Below are 17,806 nucleotides of genomic sequence, written 5' to 3'. Positions count from 1 at the left end.
GTCTCAGGGTTCGCACAGAATCTTCAAGTTCTTGAATTTTGTGAATGTTTAAAAACAAAAAAAATCTGAAGGACATAAATATTTTAAAATATGGCTCTGGAAAAAGTCTAAAATTTTGTGGATTCAGAAGCATTATTTTCCTTTTAATTATTAGATTTTTATATTTGCAGGAAACTATTATTTTAATTGATTTAAGCATTATCAAATAGGAAAAACATAACCCTTGAGAGAACTTTGCTCATTACCAAGTTTATTTGAAAAGGACCCACTACAGTGTAGTAGAAAATTCAGGCACCTGAAAAATCCCTTGAAAATGTTACACTTTTTGCAGATAAGTCTGTCTGAACCCTGTTGCTAGTTTACACAATGTGCATGAGCTGGTGTGTCTCAATTTTTTTAACCTCATGTGGTTATTGTCTAATGTGCAATGGCCTAGCGTATTATACGTGACTACAGATGAGCTTGATTTAATGATTCATACTGACTTTGACTAGATATGAGCATGGTTGTAAAATGTTGCTTGCCTTTAACAGACAGCCATGATCAATATGATGCCTGCTCTTACTAACTATTGGCAGACATGGTCAGGATCTGAAATTATTAAGGTAGTATTGATACATTGCCTATCATCCTCCCAATATCTCACACTGATTATGAATTGTAATGTGTTCTGTTGAATTTTTATTCACATGTAATGTAGAAGTTATACCTGTGGGCACAGTAATGTATGCCTTATGGTCACATTGTTACCTCTTAAAAATGTGGCAGTCTCAATATTTAGAGGAAAATACCTTTTATGGTTTAAGATTAAGAATATTACTACAAAACACTAAAGCAATCTTGTACTGTATCTGGGGGTAACTTGTTTTTAGAGGTATGTAACCATATACTGTAGTCTGGGCATAACATCATCTATTAATACATTTTGCCACTATCCACTTGGGATAATGTAAGGTGATGGGTGGAATGGTTACAGATAATAGATTTTTTCAGGTAATTCTCAGCACAGAGGATTTTGCCAACCAGTACAGTTTTGCATGTTGATGATCATTTGTAGATACAGTATATATGAAATAATAAACAGTTCCTTTGGTCAACTGTTCAATATATTGGCCATTAGACGGCAGAAAGGTTATCACAATATTGCATGTACCCTGTACTGTATAGTGGTTGGTTCTGAGAAGGTATTAAATATTTTTAATGACTCTAGAGTAATATACTGTACTGTAGTGTCTAATTGTGCCAAGATGCACAAGTTACATATTATCAAGTAACCTGTCCAGTGGGAGTTATTTAGTTTTTATTAACTATTTTTTATTTATTTATTACCTTTTAGCTCATGGTTAAATTATTATTACATAACTGACATACCTTCAGTCTGATGTTATGTTGGAAAAGCTGCACCAACACACAGACTTAATTTAGTTGGATATGATACTCATTATGTCTATGTTCTTCATGGTTTAAGAATTAATCTGTGAACTGTTATGTCCTGTGAGGTATTTAGTATGCTAGCATGGTATGAAAAACACTAAATGGGAAAAATGTAGCAAACAATCTCAATGTATTTTATTTTTTAATTATGTAATTACCGGGTACGGTACTTTATTAACTGTCATATTTATGGATAATTAGAATTACTGGTATACAGGATTTAGCTAATCGAATATTTCTGGATCCATAAAACCAGTTCTTCTTCTTCTCTCCGTTAATATTTTTTTTCACTGTGTCATCAAATTCCCTAAAGAATACTTACAGTATATGTGGCTCTGGATGCACTAGTGTTCAGACTACAGACAATTATACAGTGTGTGAGAAAGATTACTACAGGAAGAGAAAGTTGTTTGAAAGACATTAAGTACACATTGCACGAGAGTGACTGAAGATCTAGTGGCCATCATCTTCAGTGAGAATCAGAGTGGGACATGATCTATGTATGTGGCCAGGTTGTATATATAGCATAGATGTTCTGGTGAAGATTAGTTTGTAAGATAAAGAGAAAAGGAAGAGCATAGTGAATATGTTGACCAATCTTCCTGTTGCCCCAGACAAGTTTGACACAGTGACTGGGTGATGGAGCTTGGGGCGATTTGCAAGAATGTGGTTGAATAAGTTTAGTGTGCTCCTACAGGCGGAGGAGTCTGTGTGTAAAATGTGTCCGACTTACGAGTAAACAGGATGGATTGTTATGGAGGCGCGACCACATTTGGAGTATTGTTAAGGGAAACTTAGCTACTGGTCGTTTCATTCACTCTCATTCTGGTGAAAGAATTGTGAAAATGAAATGTTGCAAACAATGAAAATCATTAGAAATGAAGTCTGGTTTATAAAAGATTCTGCCTACTTGATCTCTGAATATCCAAATTTTGGCAATGTCTTGATTACTGTATTTAACACTACATTTTGATTGGATATCAGAATTGGTACGAGTATATTATATTTTTTTTTAACTTCCTGTGTTACAAGGTATGTATGTGGAATATCTACTTAACTGGTTAAAATGTTGCAACTATTAAATGTATATTATTAGAATATAATAGGGAATTTTTTGTGAGCAATATATTTTATAAGGAATATTTTCAGTACGACCAACTCATAGCATTAGTTAAGAAACATAATGATTACTGTGATTAAATAACACATACGTTTATAGATGCTTACAATAATATTTCTGGATGATTGTAGAAAAGCATTCATATATGCACTAGATTAATATATATAATGTAAATTAAATTGGGAATAATGGTGTAAGATTGGTGGCCATTTTAAAAAATGGAATTGCCTCTGATGCTACTTGTACTGTAGTGAGAAAATGGTGTTGTGGTATAGTTAAGGGCTGGTCATAAAACTGCTCAACTCACACATTTCTTGTCATTGGTGGAGAAAAACATTATAGTACATGTTTGCTTAAATTTAAAGCAACAGATGCTGTATGGTACTACGGTGATATCCCCGTTAGCCGGAACAATTGTTGCAGAGCACTTCCAGGAATGAGAGATGACTCTCTCAAAGCTGGAAAAAATCCCCATCCCAGGAATTCTCTGGGTATCGGGAAAATTTTCTCAGAATTTTTCGGAAAATGTGCCCCCAGGAAAGTCGTTCCCAAAGCGGTAATTTTCCGGAAAATTCCGGCTCTGGGAACGACTCTCCGAGAAAATTTAAATTCCGGCCATCGGAGAGTTCCGGGTCTGAGGGATTCCGGCTAATGGAGATATTACCATCATGTCAGTCTAATAAGAAATTGTTTATAGCATCAGACTTCGCCGAGGCAAGATATACAATGGTTGTACAGTACAGTTTGTTCGTTCATTCTGTGACCATTAGTACTGGTTGTACTAAACATTAGGGTGTTCCTCATAAGTTCCTCGGGTATTTTTAACAACTGACGAGTTTGTCTCACAACCAGTACGACATAAAACCTGTTTTTGACTTCTCTGGGAGCACAAATATAATTGATGGTAAAGTTGTTACATGATCACTGGGCTGGGCTGGGGTAACTGAAGGAAGTCAAGTATAGGCAGCATCCTAAGGGTTGTTGGTTCACCCCTCATTAAACCCAGCTATGAATGGCTACCTGTCTAAAGTTGGTTTGAGCTCAGTTTCAGCCCCAATGCCTTTGTGTGCATCGAGGCTTAGTATACTGTATACAGTACTGTGTTCTGTATCTGCGCTGCCTCTAATAGGCTGTCGGTTGTTTTATTAAAAAAAATATTTTCCATACCATTCAAGTGTAAATATTATTTTCAACATTGAAGTAAATTTGTCACACATGGTGACTAAGTTGGGGCAACAAACAAAAGATAAATTTATAAATAAGACGAACTAATAAAATACTGTATAGAAAATGGGAAATATTGTGATATATGCGAGCAAATGAAGAAACATCGAGTTATATAGCAGTTACAGTACAGGTGGTCCCCGGGTTACTGACGGGTTCTCTTCCCGAGGACGTTCTTAAGTTGGATTTGTACGCAAGTCGGAACACATGCTATGTGCATACAGTACTGTGCTTACAGAACAATGTTTCAAATCCTACTATATCATAGTCTAAGTCCTTATATACATCTAAAATCACTTAATTTAAGACAAAAGAAGAATTAGAATGACAAAATACAGAAATTTAAAGTAAAAAATAAGTCATCGGGTAAATAAAATACTGTAAATTTAAAGATTAACTCCGTTCATATCGGCGGGGGTTTATAAGTCGGGGACCTCCTGTAGTAGTTCCTGATAATACAGTGGGCATTTTTTCTTCATTTGTAAGAAAGAAAAAACAGTAACCACCTAAAAAAAGGAATGTTCTTTGTTTCTGACTTGTGGAGTTTCAGGTTGTACAGCTTCATAGTTCATGAATTTCATAATTTTTTAACACAATTGAAAACAAAAAAAAATCTTATGTCAGAGATAGTTCTGATTCATTGCAAGTTTATATTTTTATGATGCAGGTCACAGTTTGTGGCACCACTTATGTTGTTTGTGTAGGTCAACATCAATGCAGAAAGAGGAGAAGAAATTGGGAAGGTGACTTTAATTTCATAATTTCAAGTGAGAGACTTTATAGGGTGAATGAAATGTGTAAATTTGTTTCATGGGTTTTAAAGAAGTGTCTGATGAGATGACAAACAACAAACTTATAAATAGCTTGGAAAAAAATAGTCATTAATGAAATAGTAGAATTCTAAAAGATCTTTACTGGCAAAAGGGAACTGTAATGTTGGTAACAAATCTGCTACTGTAGTTGGCTTGGTGTTAGACAGGGATTTAGACAAGGCTGTACAGTATGTCATCTCCAACATAATATATATAATTTATTCTGAATTTTTACTAAAAGAAATTGTAAGTAGAGTAGTGAGGTAGGAATAGAAGCTAATGGTGTTATTGTAGACAGTGAGGTTAGTGAAAAATATCTTAGAATATGAGCTAAGAATTAATACTGTAAAGATGGGATTTACTGTACATTATTTCCAGATTAAAAGTGATTCTTAAAATAAAACTAATGGTAGACAATAGGTCATAAATGGGAGGACAATTTTATAGGGTAAATTGGTATGGAAAATTCAAATCAATAGGCCAGACAAAAACAGCATTGTAATAATTTTAAAGATCTGATAAAAGTGACATTAATTTGTGGTGCTACAGGCGAACACAAAAATAAGCTATACTGACGGAAAAACAAATAAAGAAGTAATATTATTGGTTAGAGTAACGAGAGAAATACAGAAAATTTAAAGAATGAGGAAAATTAAAAACCTCAGTCATGTAATTAAAGATGAGAGGATAATGGTCATGAAATTAATGGGCAAAAGTTGGGGTAGGAGGCTTAGGGACGACAAGAAACTGGGCTGGATGAATGAAAGTTGGGTCCTTGGTGATACAGTACAGTCGCTCAATGAAACTATCTCTACTTGGGGTCAATGAACACTGTGACTCCCGTTGTCTCGATAAGGTTGTCCTTCGTCCGTTGTGTCATATTGTTTAACATAATTTTGTAAAGCTAATTTCTTGAGCAACTGTATACAAAATTTGGGAGCATTGCTGAAGATAGTCAAAACACATTAGGGTGGTGGGGCATGGATACCAACCTTCTGTCCTGAGGGTAGTCGTACTTTGAATAATGTTGTGTGTTGGTTATTACATGACCTTGAAAAGTCCGCGGTCGTTTCTGGGTTTGCTTTATTTCACTTAAAGTCACGTCTCGGGTTTGAGTAAGACTACGCTTGCTGCAGAGGGATTCGTTAGATTTATTTTATTTATTTATATTTTATTTTTACTGGTGTACCTATGAAACACACTGATCACAGATTACTGATGAACTGCCAGGGCTATACCTCAGGATACTCTAGTTGATAATCAAAAGTTTGCTTTGTGGAGTGAGCAATGAGGTAATATCATAAAGGCCTTATTGTAAGATTTTGTAAAGTGTTGGATTTTAAAGGGCAATTGCTTATTTTTTAGATAGAAAATTGATTGTGAAATATAACTACATGAATGATGCTTAATGAATTTTGTTTTACGGTGTTAAAGATAGTTTATAACCATAGGCATAACTGGCTTTTGTTACTTAGTTGAGAACAGAGTTTAATTGTCTTATTTTCATATACTATGTAATTAAATACATAGCCTTCATTAGTATAGCATCCACACTTTTGAAATTAAGAAAAAATATGGACTAGAAAATTACACCACAGAGAATGTTTGTGTGAGATGAATGAATACAAAACACTGTGAATTAATATGGAGGTAAGGGTGCACTTTGGACCCAAGCTGGGAATGTGAGGAAGTATGTGTGTGGGGTATTTGGTACAGCTTCTCCTGTTACATTTTACACTTGTCTTTCATCACTCTCCTCCTACGTCTTGACACACACACACACACACACACACACACACACACACACGTATGTGAGAAAGGTCTGGCAGCAATCCTGACACACTAAAAGGAAAGAGTTATTTATTTAACTTTTAATGAGAATACTGTTGTGGATGATCTTGATGACAACAACTGGAGAGACTTGGTAAACTGGGAGAGACTTTTTTGAAGGCAATTCTACATTCCAAAATGCTGTCTTGGTGATAGCTTGATGTAAAAAGAAATTAAGTACTGTAATTTGTTTACTGTACATAGGGCAATTTAAGTTCTTGTCAATGATATACTGCTAGTACAGTGAATATCATTTGTGATTTAAATTATCATTTATCGTCATATTTATAAGGTAATCATATTTCCTCATTACACTGTGTAAGGAAGAATATTTTCGTGTATAAACATTTAATGGTAAATTAAGAAGAAAAAACACATGAATTTTTAACTGATAATTTAGGAAGTCAAGTGAAGGGATAAAACATGAACGATAATTGTTAGTCAACCAGTTTTCTGTGGTTAAAAATCAAGGGAAACTTGGTGACTGAGGTTATGAGACAATGCTTCCAACTTATTCATTTCTGTTTACAATCTGAAAAGGATGTTAATTGTTGGCTTTATTATATAGTATATTTAAAATACAGTATAATGAATTATTTCATCCAGTCATCTCATTAACCCTTTCTTTACCGCAAACCATAACTGTGGTATTGTTGGGTATGGCTTGCATGTTCTGTACGACAGTTTTGTCCGAGGTAAAGAAACAGTTAACGTAAACTACTGACTCTAGAAAGATTTGGTATTCGATGGATGGTTGTCAATGAAATGTTCATGCAATATTTGTCTAATCAGTCATGATGCAACCAGATTTAAGTTAAGTATTTATTTGGGATGGTGAAAACTGTAAACATGGCAGCATCAGTGATAAGGGAAAGGTGATAAAATGTGGAGAATAAAGTATCTTCACTGTGGTCCATAGAGTCTCTGTGATGCTTCTGGTATAAAGGGCATTTTTACACTAATAATGATGTATTGAAAGTGGGCCTTAACGGCAGTAGTACAGTACAAAGGAGTCATTTTACCAGAAGCGTCACACGTTTTCAACTAACAGAAATGGCATCCGTGCTAGTATTGCCGGCTTACTAGCGGAAATTGTGCAATAAAGTATCGATTATTCTCGATGTTTGATTTGTGAATCCATCCTCATTTTGTTTTGTCATTTTTGTTTACAATAGCAAAACTTATGTTACTTTTCCTGATATGGATCTTGCAAGTGTTTTGTCAAAAGGATTTGTTCTGCTTATAATTCTTAAATGGTAGTATACAAGGAGAAGAGAGATGTATGTGGTATTGATAAAATTACTTAAGTGCTCAATGGTATCACTAGAAACTGATAATACTGTAGTAAAATGGTTAATATTCAGTGAATGATCGTATAAATGTGTCAGATTATTGCTTGACGATTGATTTTATTGCAGTTATTCAGTATTTATGTCTAATACTGCAAGGTAATTCACATGAGAACTTCTTCCACACACACACACACTACTGTACAGTCTTATTATATTTCAAGAGTCTACTGTAGAGGTATCCCTTGTAGGCACAGTACTGTTATCTTATCTCTTATCTTCCTCTTTATCTATACTCGTACTCACTTAATTCATATAAAACCACAGTACCTTATTGTTGCATCTTATACCAACCATTACATTTTATCCAATTATATATCCTCTAAAGTATTTCCTTATTCATGAAATTTTTGTCCCAATATATAATAATTTTTAACAAACACATAAATTACTTACATTCTAATAGCCTTTTCTGCACTGGACACATCAACGTTTCTTGAGGATTTACTCGAGAAAAATTTATATGTACAGTCTACCACAAAAGTCCCATCGCCTCTTCCGCTGTTCCCAAAACCCGGAGATTCAGACTTGTGATGCCGAAGCAGTAGACACCGATTCATTATTCTGTTCATAAATGCTTTTGATTCATGAGTCTGAATCTCAGGGTTCACGGTTCAGGAGGAGAGGCGACAGGACTTTTGTGGGTGACTGTAAATTATTCATCATTAAACATTTAAAGCTCCTGCAAATTTTTTTCTTCCGATATTTCAGTTTTATTTCCATCAGTGGTTTATGACCCAAACAAATAAAGTTGATCAACATATCAGTTTTTTCTCCATTCAACTGTGTCATTACATACTCTAACTTCTTGATGTTCAATGCATACCCAAGTGATATCTCCGTTAGCCGGAACAATTGGTGCAGAGCACTCCGGAAATGAGAGATTTCTGGGTAACGAGACAACTCTCTCAAAGCCGGAAAAACATCTCTCATCCCTGGAATTTTCTGGGTAACATGAACATTTTCTCGGAAGTTCCAGAAATTACATATTACATCATCTCTCGAACCCGGAAGAAAATCCTCCATCCCCGGAATTTTCTGGAAAATTCCGGCTACTGAAGAGTTCCGGTTAAGAGAGATTCTGGCTTATGGAGATATTACTTCTTAAGAAACTTTTCCATGAGTCATCACTATACTGTAGTACTGTACTCAGATCTCTTGATAAGTCTTCTTTCAATGATGGGTGAAAAAAATTTAAAATGATATATCCATCTACAATTTGACCAACATTTACACTACAATCCCCCTATATGGTAACTATTTAAAGTGAGATAATTTACTGTTAGTGCTACATATATCTGCTATAATTCTTAATAATTCATCGAGTTTCTCTAATCCCGGTGTGTCCTTGTGTGTATGAAGTAAGGTTGGCTGTACAAACATCTTGAATACTCTGCCACTAAAGTATTAAGCATTTAAAAAAATTATTGTCATACATATGATCCAGTTTAAGTAATAAATGTTTATTAAAGAAGTAAATCACTTTGCTTTATGTATAACAAAACAGTTAACTTTTTTCTTCTCCCATAAGTTACAAAAATATGGGATGTCTTCCAAGAAATACAACTCAGGGTGGACAAAACTGATACTGTACGTATAGTATAGTGATCAAGAGTCATAAGTGTGGGCGTGAGTCTTGTGAGTCATAAGTGTGGGCGTGAGTCTTGTAAGAGTCATAAGTGTGGGCGTGAGTCTTGTAAGAGTCATAAGTGTGGGCGTGAGTCTTGTAAGAGTCATAAGTGTGGGCGTGAGTCTTGTAAGAGTCATAAGTGTGGGTGTGAGTCTTGCAAGTCATTTTTTAACCAACAGGACGTAGAATGCATTTGAATGTTAAATATTTGATTGAACAAAACGTGGATAGAATGCAAGTGGTTAAATAATAAGTTCATGTTTTAAGTCAGGGTGGTGGTATGATCAGAAATATATGGGGGAAAGTTAAACTGGAGGTACCCTAGGTGGCCTGTCAGGAGCTTAAGGATGGTGGTGTAAGAAGGTTTTTCTCGATGCTGTGACTAGTTTCTTGGTCAATAAATGAATATTAAAAAAGGCAAAACAAAAACTCGATGTGGAGTTAAAGGATGAATAAAGTGTAAAGAGGGAATAAGAGAAGGAGAAGAGTAACTACTGTATTTTAAAGGGAACTGTTTATAAGCTGTAACATAAAAGAATTAAAGTAATATGAAAATAAAGGAAAATGGACACAATTATTGATAACTAAAAGAGTTATATTGTATACTGTACTGTATACTGTATAAGATAAATGAGTTAGTTAAGATATTAAGAAGATCCCAAAGAACTGTACATGTGTGTATGTATGTATGTATGTATGTATGACTGAAAGATGCAGATACAAATATTTAGAGACTATCACCAGAATCTAAGAATATGGAGACGACTTTGTATGAATCATTCTGCAGTACTGTACACAAGACGAAGACGAATAAAAATAATTTAAAACATGTTTTATGGTCAAACTTACATTGTGTAAAGTATTATAGAAAACTCTACTTGGTCGACTATGAGAACAAGAAGACTCCTTTTGTTACAATTCTCTTGTAGATCCATAAATACTGTGATATTATTTTGTTTTAACCTTTGATCGTTTGGTGATACACTACAGTACAGTAATGCATTCTCATCAAACATACTAGACTCCTAAACTTCTTTATGTAGTACTTCTATAATTGTTAATTACTACAGTACTTTGGTTATGTCCAGTTCTTCCTCAGGTTGTGTAACAGTGGTTGGTATTAACAGTACTACAGTATACTGTACTGTATACACTATATTTCTCATTCATACTGAGTAAATGGACATAATAGACAAACTGTTCATCATAATCACTGCCCAAAAATTATTTTTTCCTTAAATTCCTATTTTCATATTTCTTTGCCCTTTCCTCTTTGTTCAGTTTTGTTCAAGGAAGCTTTCTAGTACTGTACTGTACTAAACTATATAAGTACAGTACTGTACAGTACAGTACAGTACTGTACTGTACTATACTATATAAGTACAGTACTGTACAGTACAGTACAGTACTGTACTGTACTATATAAGTACAGTACAGTACTATACTATATAATTACAGTACAGTACAGTACTGTACTATACTATATAAGTACAGTACAGTACAGTACTGTACTATACTATATAAGTACAGTACAGTACTGTACTGTACATGCATTATCATTTCCATGTTGAATATAAGACCTGACAGCTATACCGTATAGAGTAAATATACTGTATGGTCGTTGTGGTTGTTTAATAATCTTTCATGGGGAAAACTGATCTTGGTGATCAACAAAGATACAGATGACATCAAGAAAGGTTATGAAAAAATAACTAAATCTTGTTATAAAAATTTAACAAATGTTAATAAACTAAGGAGAGTGGTGGACAAGTGGATACAGCACTTGCCTCCTATTCTAGGGGGTTTAATCCCTGGGCATTCCCAGTTCATCCAGCTGTAAATGGGTACCTAAGTTTACAACTTGGGGAAGTGAAGGCGGTCGAGTGCAGTACCGGCCATGCTGCCTCCTTATGTACCGAAGGCTTAGTATACAGTGTGCTGTATCCACACTGCCCCTAACAGGCAGTCATGCCTATGGCCTGGGACCCACATTCACTTTTCCATAAAACTAATCTCTAGTGAATGAAACGAAATATAATCTTACAATAATGATTCAATAACTAATTTTATAAGTTATAAGGTGATTATGTTACTGTATTTATTTCAAACAGTTTGTTGTAAAGTCACACTGATATTGTATTAGCTTTACTGCCCCATCACAGTCTAAGTACTGTGTAGTATAATCATTTCAAAGCTGACTGAAATACATTGTGGTGCAGTGGCTGAGTACACTGCACCACAATACTATAGTTGCCTTTGTGTCGCTACACTCAAATACCAACAATTGGATTAAATTTTCTGAAAGTTGTTTGTTATAGAAATTAAAGACATAATGCACAAGGATCAGAGTACCCTGACAGATGAAAAACACAAGTGAACAAGAATAGCGTTAATCTGTCTCCTAATATGAGATTTACAAGGAGTCACATCAAGGAGTCACAGATCATGGCAAAGTTTATTGTGAACACTTTTGTTTGTACAAGTTTATTAAAATGTACGCATGTGTGTTTACATGTTGATATGGTGTTACTTAAACAGTACTGTACCTGCATGAACTAGTTAGGAAGCTGTAAATGTCTTCCTTTAATATCCTGTTTGAATTGTTGAACACTTTATTGTGACTAACATTTTGTTCCATAAAATATGCATTTAAATATATGATGCCGAACCTAATCCCTGCCTCACACTTTAACTCTCTTTCCACTAAGGCACATTGTTCTTGTCGTGTAATTGAGGTATGTATTCATGTGATATATTTATAAAGAAAAGCCTTATACAGGGGGCCCCCCCTCAAGTTCGCGGATTTATATTTCGTGGTCCTCTATTATTTGCGGATGACACCCTAGATGTACCCAAGAAGGTCTGTGGGTAGTTTTAAAGTTACCGGCATTTTCGCGGCTGGGACAGGGAGCCATTCGTTCTAGAGACAGTAATTTCCTTTACCTGTATTGTATACATATATATATGTGTGTGTGTGTGTAGACACACACACACACATATATACAATACAGGTAAAAGAAATAATTGTCCTAAAGGCATTTCTTTGTACACAAGTAAAAATGTATCCCCCTACCCCTCTGTCCGCAAATGTTATTCAGTGATTCGTGGCCATTTTGAGAACCTAACCCCCGCAAATTTGGGGGCCCCCCTGTACTGTAGCTTGTACAGTAGTGCAGTAAATAATCAACTTCCTCAGTCACTTCAGAATTGTATAAATGTTTTAACACACAAGAAGAACGTATACTGTCGTTAACACAGGTGCAGAAACTAGGGATTCTTACCATTTTAATTCCTCACAGGATAAGCTTAAGGTGCTTATGTACAATGATATAATTTACTGAACACATTTGTCTCATTGAAGATGTATGTGATCAGTCTATAAAACCGACTTTCAGTTTTATTGTGATTTTTGCTCCGAGCTACAAACTCTCCGCAGAAATTTAGCTTTCACGCTTCACAGCTACTACTGCTTTCTAAATATTTTTATGTTGACTAATAACAAGATTTTTTCTTCTGAACTTTTAGGTGTACAATGAAAGACAAAAGTCGTGTTGTGAAATTTGGTGAAAACATATGCCGAAGGGCTAAACTTTTGGTGCGCTCTGCCTTGTGGTAGGGGGTTCTCATAATGTTTCACAAGTTATATTTAATCTTCGGACAAAACCGCGACATGACTTTTGTCTTTGATTGTACATTGTATAGTTTTCTAAAGTGGATGTTATATTTTATATTGTCAATTTTAATTTAATTTATTCAGAAAATGTCACAATTAATTTCTGTTCAAAGTTCATTTTTATGGCAATCAACATGATGAAGAAAACTACGCAATGATATTTGTTTGATGTTTGTTTTTTGTTTAGTTTAACACATTAAAATATCAAGGTACATTTCCATAAAGTGAAGACATGCACTGAGTAATCCCAAACACCTCCAGTACAGTACATACAGGTATATGATCATTAATTGCAGTGTTGAGGATTTTCTTTCAAAGTTTTCCAAACTGGTCTCAACATATGGTCAATACACTACAGTACTGTCATTATTTACACTTTATGTGAAAGTTATCTTCCTGATCCTCTATCTGCTGTAAGTACTGTAAAGTGCACTAAAGTACCGGTATGTGAGCTGTTTTCCATATATACTGTACAGTATGTATAGCAGTAAAGTAATTTATTACTTTTGAAAAACATTTGATTATTTTTATAATGATTTTCATTTGAGTATGAAGAAATATTTCTTACAGCAGATGGAGGACTTAATGTTAAATCTTAAACATTTTTGTGTAGGTACCATAGTATGAGTATTAGTGCATATGACCAATACTGTAAAAATAACAGGTTTAATGTGTCATGTCCTATGTCAATGGTACCTTAATATATTCAACATGAACTGCCATATCCTCACAAGTCATCACTGGTCATGTGGACTATACCCATATAGTAGAGGATGACTGCCATTAAGAGACACACCAAACTCTTATTTTAATCTGGAGATCTTTCAGGTGTTGGCTTTAGCATTTGGTGTTGGGGCTAAAGATTTTTGTGTGGGGGGCAGTGTGTCTCCTGCTGAATGTAATTAATATTTGCTGGGGTAGTTTTTTGAAGCCTTTTGCAAATACCTGTACAGGTTAATTGTTCAAATAGCATACAGTATTAAACATTTACCCTGTAATATAAATTGCTAAAATTTCACTGTGTAAAAGCCACAAGACACTACAATCATGTTTCAGTATGAAGCCACAAGACACTACAATCATGTTTCAGTATGAAGCCACAAGACACTACAATCATGTTTCAGTATGAAGCCACAAGACACTACAATCATGTTTCAGTATGAAGCCACAAGACACTACAATCATGTTTCAGTATGAAGCCACAAGACACTACAATCATGTTTCAGCCTGTAAGCTACATAGTGTATGCACCACACAAACATCTAAATGGCTCTTATTTATATAATAATGTCTAACAAAGTCCATTAGTTAGAAATACTGTTAAGAGTGGCTTTACTCTGGGAAACTGTTGCCGTGACCCAATCAACAGGAGCAAAACCTTGATCCATACAAGGCGCTGGATTATCTTACCATAGCTCCTGCTGGGTCAGGAGTTCCAACTTTAAACTTAAAAATTATCCCCATTCTTACTCCATGACCTTTTGAGTCTTCCAGTAGCTGTCATTAACTTGCTGCCATACATCACTTAAGGCAGCTTTACAGAATTCATGGTTCTTGATTGAAAAGAGTGACTCACTCTTATCCTCTTAGAATCTCCTTTGCCAAATACATGTTTATCCTTATAATTATTCATCACCTGCTTCACTGTCCCATAATCTGCTAAACCTCACTAACTCCTTCACTATGGGGATGCCACTTTTAATATTTTATTTGGATAATGCCAGACGATTTTATTCAGCTCAGCGACACAAGGGGTTAAACTGAAAACTAACCAAGAAATAAAACAACCAAAAGTTCTTACACTCTCTAGGTGTACAGAATCATTGTCATGTCTAGTACTGTACCAGACTGATCAGCTTAAGAGGGGAGTATGGCACAGTACTGTACATATAACTGTATACACTTGGGGTGGGTCGGGCACATCAGCTCTGACACAGTCTAACAAGGTGCAGCACATAAGTGAAACCTTTAATGGCAATAATACTGCTCAGGCAGAGATTGCAGAGGCTGGCCTCAAGTTATTGGTCATCAAAAGTGTTGAAAATAACTGTTAAATAATAATGATCATGTACTGGGGGGGAGGGGAAGGAACCAGGTGATTTCCTAAATAACCTGTGACACCACTTTTAATATTTTAATATACGTATTATTAAGCACAGACAGACCCCCAGTACCCAAGTGGTTAAACAGTTATTGTGTGCATAGCTTATGAATAATTAAATGATAAACATATATTAAGCACAGTATACAGTACAGTACTGTATAAATACTAACTTCTTGTTTTACTGTACACTACATGGAATTGTTATCACACAAAAAGTGGTACAGTATGCTGTACACTATATACCTAACTAGTGCTCACTTGTTACTGTATAATATAGTATATGTATACTGCTGATGTGCTTGTACAGTAGGTTAATCAATCATACTACACAGCTAAACAGTACAGTACTACTGTATAATGTATTATTTTCCCAGCAAATTACTTTGAAGATAAACACATTTAGCTTAAATGTGTTAATCTAACTGTTCCAAATGTACCTGCTGATGGTAGTTCAGTACAGTACTTGCATACAGTATTATTGTAATTGATTGAGAAATTTTTCTCCAAAGTGGAGTTTTGCAGATTTTCGATATACTGTACTACTTTACTGTATTGTTGAAATCAGAATTCTGAATTCAATGATACCAAATTTAGTTTGGTAAAATTTGTTTCTGGGTGAAACCAATGACATTAATGACCCAATAGATTAAATATATGGCAGGATACGCGATGTGTATTTATTGTACATTAAGCACAAGACACTGATGTTGTTATAATACTGCACTACTGGCATTAACACTCTCTTCACCTTATTTTACATTACATGTCAATAGTGCCATGGCTCCTTTATTGATTGCAAATGTTAACAGTTATTCCTCGACCTAAAAATTTTCACCAACAACAGGAGACTTCCTGCCATCTCCCGAGTACTGTACTGTACACTGAGGTATATGAGGCAGCACATTATATCTAAGTGTAAACTTTTAGAATTTATGTTCAATGGATCTAGTTATGAGGAACAATTATACATGAATAAGAGTACAAACATTGGGAGTCCGAGCCATCATATTTGGGAGTCCGAGCCATCATATACTAGGGCTCACACTAGGAGCAATAACGTCACGTGCTTTAAAAAAGACCCGACGAACACGACAACTGAATGATTTTTAAGGGAAGCAGATGACATGAACCCCAACCCAACTTAACCTAACCTCTCAATAACTAACCCAATATTGTTAGTTAAGTTAGGTTTATATCCTAAAAAAATAAGCAGTTTAGAAGTCCAGTTTATTAAATTTTTTATATAAAAAGAGTACTACAATACACCTTACAGTGCTTCAGCTCTGATAGGTGTCACGATGACCAACTTCTTATTAAGAGATCACAGTACTTATTTATAAAGAGCTACATATAGACCTCTCTCACAACAATAGATAAACACACACTGATTCTTGTACAGTATAAGGAAATTTGGACTGCACATTCCTAAATTCCCCGACTTTACTTCTTTTTTTTTCCATGTGACGGATGTCTTTAAAAGTGAGGCATAAAAGCACCAAATGACTCTATTCTTATATACTGTACAGTATATATATATAGTATACACAAGTTAGATGTATGTAATCTGAAAACCATATTATTCGTGACTTTAGTGTCTGGGCCAAGTTTCACCTCAAAATAAACTAAAGTTATGACTGGGTAGAATACTTTACAAGACATTTATTCTCCCAACACACGTGGATTTTTGTATGTGTTTAAGTTAGCAGACACTACTGTAATTCTTAAGAGCCTCAATCCAAAACATACAATATAAATGCCCTCTTTATGCCTCAATACTAAAAATAAGTACTGTATAGCACTAACTTATAACATGTGATATGACCCAATCAGACTCATTAATATATTCTGTTAACTGTTCTCAAAGTTAGATTATGTATACATCATCTTTACAAAACAGCTTTATACAACCATCATATTTTTTAAATCTTTGTGTACATCTTAATAATTAGCGATGAACATTTTGAAATATGTTGTCTTGTCATATTTATAAACCTCTCAAGATCCATCAGTGTCTCTAAACATATCTAAAAAAAGTCCCCAACATATTTAAACGTGTCTAAAAATAATTTGTTTAAACAGCTTAGTCAGTAAACAGCTCCCAGTACATACCTCTTAACATCCTTAACTCTCTAAACATATATCTGTAAAGATCTCTTAACACCTTTTAAACAGTTCACAGTACAGTACTATATCTAAATACCCAATATAAGCATCTCCAAAAGACAACAGTGCAGTATAGCGCTGCCTTATGATGGGTCACTATACCAGCGTCATAACACACACGCACGCATGCACACACACACGCGCGCACACACACACACACACACACAATTGAAATTTTAGCAAATTGATCACAGATGTTTCTATTTTGTGGCTTTTAATATGTGTTGTGAGTGTACTGTATTGCATGTTAGTTTTCATCTCTTAATGGCACATACATGTAGTGTTTACTGTATGGGAGCATTATCTCACAACTCAGGAATTCTCAGCTGTTGAAACAGATGTTGGAATAAGTTTAAAATCCATGTTTTTATACCAAATACATGATTCGTTTTTCAAAGTTTTGTTTACTTGGCAGCTATAAAGTTAGCACAGTTCACATCCACAGTAGCTGAGAACATGATGCTGTG

General features: G+C 34.8%; 1 protein-coding gene across 1 annotated transcript in view; it reads left to right on the top strand.

Moving 5' to 3' along the window:
• LOC121869179 (E3 ubiquitin-protein ligase CBL-B-like) overlaps positions 1–17,806 on the top strand; it is a 63,695-nt gene that overhangs the window by 34,620 nt on the left and 11,269 nt on the right. The gene's annotated exons all lie outside the window — the stretch shown is intronic.

The sequence above is a fragment of the Homarus americanus genome, unplaced genomic scaffold (assembly GCF_018991925.1).
Source record: "Homarus americanus isolate GMGI-L3 unplaced genomic scaffold, GMGI_Hamer_2.0 scaffold25467, whole genome shotgun sequence".
NCBI lineage: Eukaryota > Metazoa > Arthropoda > Malacostraca > Decapoda > Nephropidae > Homarus > Homarus americanus.
Note: the sequence above shows the minus strand (reverse complement) of the source record. Positions and strands in the feature narration are given on the sequence as shown.